This window comes from Neophocaena asiaeorientalis, unplaced genomic scaffold, assembly GCF_003031525.2.
Source record: "Neophocaena asiaeorientalis asiaeorientalis breed wild unplaced genomic scaffold, Neophocaena_asiaeorientalis_V1.1 scaffold56, whole genome shotgun sequence".
Classification (NCBI taxonomy): domain Eukaryota; kingdom Metazoa; phylum Chordata; class Mammalia; order Artiodactyla; family Phocoenidae; genus Neophocaena; species Neophocaena asiaeorientalis.
The window spans coordinates 53,141-57,758 of NW_020175837.1; the positions used below are offsets into that span (position 1 = coordinate 53,141).

At 41.7% G+C, this 4,618-nt stretch overlaps 1 non-coding gene across 1 annotated transcript; it reads left to right on the plus strand.

Moving 5' to 3' along the window:
* Positions 1-3,260: 3,260 nt before the first annotated feature.
* LOC112391578 (U6 spliceosomal RNA) lies at positions 3,261-3,367 on the plus strand. Its single transcript, XR_003001523.1, has one exon. It is a non-coding gene; the product is annotated as a U6 spliceosomal RNA (small nuclear RNA).
* The last annotated feature ends 1,251 nt before the right edge of the window (positions 3,368-4,618 follow it).

Consider the following 4,618-nt stretch of genomic DNA (forward strand, 5'->3'; position numbering starts at 1 on the left):
GAGTTTATCTGGGCAAACATCAGTTTGAATTGGGCAGTACCAAACCAAAAGCTGTTAGAAGCACTCCACCTACAGGAGCTAGTAGAAAGGCTTTTATAGGAGGAGACTTGGAAAGAAAGCGAAGAAATTATTTGATTGGCTATAGCTTGAGCAGTTGCTTTTGGGGGGGAAAACTAGCTGACTGTTTGTTTTTTTGTTTTTTTGCTTTTTGGCACGTGGCACGTGGGATCTTAGCTCCCGACCAGGGATCAAACCCACACCCCCTGCATTGGAAGCGTGGAGTCTCAACCACTGGATTGCCAGGGAAGTCCTGACTGTTTGTTCTTAAATTTTATTTTCTGGGATTTGAGTGGCTAGGTTTTGGTTTACTTAGATAGGCTACCAAGGCATTTGAGTCACCTTAGTCCATATATACATTAGGGTCCACCGTTGGTGTTGTACATTCTACGGGTTTGGACAAATGTGTAATGACATGCATCCCTCATTGTAGTATCATACAGAGTATTTTCACTGCCCTAAAAACCCTCTGTGCTCCCACGTAGTCAATCTCTCCCTTCTCACTAACTACTAGTAACTGCTCCACAGTTTTGCCTTTTCCAGGGTGTCTTACAGCTGGAATCATATAGTACGTAGCCTTCTCAGATTGGTTTATTTCACCTAGTCATATGCACTTAAGTTTCCTCCATTTCTTTTCATGGCTTCATACCTCATTTCCTTTCAGTGCTGAATAATATTCCATTGTCTGATGTACCACACTGTACCTATCCACTCACCTACTGAAGATTCCAGAACTTTTTCATCTCCCCAAAAGGAAGCTCTGTACGCATCAAACACTTACTCCACATTCCCTGGCCTCCCCAACCCCTGGCAACTACTGATCTACTTTTAGTCTCTATGGATTTGCCTATTCTGGATATTTCATGCAAATGAAATCTCATTAATTCTTTGTACCTTCATTACTATACAGTCTTTTTTTTTCACATCTTTATTGGAGTATAATTGCTTTACAATGGTGTGTTAGTTTCTGCTTTATAACAAAGTGAATCAGTTATACATATACATATGTTCCCATGTCTCTTCCCTCTTGCATCTCCCTCCCTCCCATCCTCCCTATCCCACCCCTCTAGGTGGTCACAAAGCACTGAGCTGCCCTCCCTATGCTATGCGGCTGCTTCCCACTAGCTATCTACCTTACGTTTGGTAGTGTATATACGTCCATACCACTCTCTCACTTTGTCACAGCTTACCCTTCCCCTGCCCTATATCCTCAAGTCCATTCTCTAGTAGGTCTGTGTTTTTATTCCTGTCTTACCCCTAGGTTCTTCATGACCTTTTTTTTTTTCTTAGATTCCATATATATGTGTTAGCATATGGTATTTGTTTTTCTCTTTCTGACTTACTTCACTCTGTATGACAGACTCTAGGTCCATCCACCTCACTACAAATAACTCAATTTCGTTTCTTTTTATGGCTGAGTAATATTCCATTGTATATATGTGCCACATCTTCTTTATCCATTCATCTGTCGATGGACACTTAGGTTGCTTCCATGTCCTGGTTATTGTAAATAGTGCTGCAATGAACATTTTGGTACATGACTCTTTTTGAATTATGGTTTTCTCAGGGTATATGCCCAGTAGTGGGATTGCTGGGTCATATGGTATTTCTATTTGTAGTTTTTTAAGGAACCTCCATACTGTTCTCCATAGTGGCTGTACCAATTTACATTCCCACCAACAGTGCAAGAGGGTTCTCTTTTCTCCACACCCTCTCCAGCATTTATTGTTTCTAGATTTTTTGATGATGGCCATTCTAACTGGTGTGAGATGATATCTCATTGTAGTTTTGATTTGCGTTTCTCTAATGATTAATGATGTTGAGCATTCTTTCATGTGTTTGTTGGCCATCTGTATGTCTTCTTTGGAGAAATGTCTATTTAGGTCTTCTGCCCATTTTTGGATTGGGTTGTTTGTTTCTTTGTTATTGAGCTTATACAGTCTTTCTTTCATTTGTTCTTCATTTCCAACCTCTTCTTTGCCCTAGGTCCCCCAGGCTCCCCTGCTGCACGACAATGTGTTATCTTTCCTTGGAACATTTGCACTTTAAACCCATGTGAATATGGTAAGTATAAGGCAAAACATATTTTGAATCATATTCCTGGGCCTCATTGTGACCCTGGAGATCCAGTGGTTAGGACTGGGTGCTTTCACTGCTGAGGCCCTGGGTTCAATCCCTGGTCAGGGAACTAAGATCCCGCAAACCCCTTGGCATGGCCAAAAAAAAAAAAAGAGGCCTAAAACTTGGAACAAATAGAGCCAGGGAACCTAGGTCAGCCTCAGAGTCACCTGGAAAGTTTCATGAAATGCAGATTCTAACTGCCCACTGGGGAAGTCTCATCCAGGGTGTCTTTGGTATGGTTTCGACAATGACTTTTTGTTCATGCACACTTGTGAGCACTCTGGGGTGGGGCTAGAAGTACAGTAAGGGCAAACCCTGGGGCACAGCATTTAGGGAAGCACTTGCCCTGTACCCCTTGCATCACCCAGTCAGGGCCCTGCACTGGGGGCTTCTAAAAATGTGTGGAGGGAAATGGGTCTTTCCAGGGAGCTGGAACCAGTGACCAGGGTCAGAAAAACCAAGGTTATACCTATAAGGTCTCCTGACATGGAAACTCGATGAGTTTTCACTGTTATCTTTTAAAGACTCATATCTTTAAAGGTCACAGGCATAAGGCAATATTTCCACCTAAATCTCAGACCTAGAGATGTCTAAGAACTAATTAGAGTTAATGACATTGACTTTTCTCAAATGGATGATTTTTAACATGCTGTATTAGTTTCCTAGTGTTGCTGTAACAAAGCACCATAAGTGAGGTAGCTTAGAGTAACTATTCTCACCCAGTTCTGGAGGCCAGAAGTCTAAAATCAAGGTGTTGGCAGGACCATGCTCCCTCTGAAACCTGTAGGGGAGAATGTCTCCTTGCTTCTTCTAGCTTCCAGGGGTTACTGGCCACCCTTGGGTTTCCTCAGCTTGAAGTTCCATTACTCCAGTCTCTGCCCCCACGGTCTCATGACCTTCTTCTCTCTGTGTCTGTGTCTCTGTCTCCCTCTCGTTATAAGATGGCCTATCCCAATCCAACATGTTCTCATCTTAACTTAATTACATCTGCAAAGATCCTATTTCCAAACAAGTTCACATTCATAGGTCACGGATAGACATGAATTGGAGGGGAGGAGGGGGACACACTTCAACCCAGTCCTGTGCTCGCTTCGGCAGCACATATACTAAAATCGGAATGGTACAGACAAGATTGGCATGGCCCCTGCACAAGGATGACATGCAAATTCGTGAAGGGTTCCATGTTTTTCAAATATCATGTATCACATATATGGAATCTAAAATATGACACAGATGAACTTTCCTACGAAACAGAAACAGACTCACAGACATAGAGAACAGACTTGTGGTTGCCAACGGGGCGGGGGGGGAGGGAGGGAAGGATTGGGAGTTTGGAATTAGCAGATGCAAACTATTATATATGGAATGGATAAACAACAAGGTCCTACTGTATAGCACAAGGAACTATATTCAATCTCCTGTGATAAACCATAATGGAAAAGAATATGAAAAAGAATATATATATACATATATATATGTATATAACTGAATCACTTTGCTGTACAGCAGAAATTAACACAACATTATAAATCAACTATACTTCAATAAAAAAAAATTTTGGAGGGGGCTATGCCACGCAGCTTGCGGGATCTTAGTTCCACGACCAGGGATTGAACCTAGGCCACGGCAGTGATAGAGCCAAGCCCTAACCACTGGACCGTCAGGGAACTCCCGAATAAATTTTTTAAAAAATTGTTCACCTCTTGGTTTTTCATTTGATTTGGATTCATTCTCTTCACCTACCTCCAAATAAGTTGGGGTCTTTTATAAGGATTTTAATGGATGTTGCCAATCATCTAGCACCAATTTAAAAGATGAGAAGATACTATTCTCCACAGGTGAACTAACCCATCAGATTATCGATGTGCTCTGCTCCCTTACAGAAATGCACATTTATAGGGGAGCAGCCTTTAGGGTTTGACCACCTGTATCCACTTGTATGTTTCCAAATGTAGGACACAGTGTACCTACAAAGGATTTTCTATTTCTAGGAAGGTTAGGAAAAAATAAATAAAACTCCTACTGTTTACTTGAATCTAGAAAGGAATGAAAGCTCTCTTTTTAAGTTAGCGAAGGAATGAGATAGTGACAGGCAGACCTAAAAGGCGAGTTTTTACTTTAAGCGAAACAACGAGGAATCATCGTTGTTTCTCAGTCTTAAGGATCACCAGGTTCACCTCAGTTTATAGTCAATTGAAACCCAGGGAAGCTAAGTGATTTCCCAAGGTCACACAGTGCATCAGTCACCTAAAAAATACTTACTGAGCCTCTGCTACATGGAAATTTCTATGCTGGGTAGCATAGGGGCCAGAACAGAACACTTGACTCCATATTCCTAGTCTCTTAAAATTGCTGGTGCCTCAATACCAATCAAGGGAGTGGCACCAAACCAGCAGCAGCTACTGCATTCTTTATCTCCATGTACTTTTTTTAAAAAGCC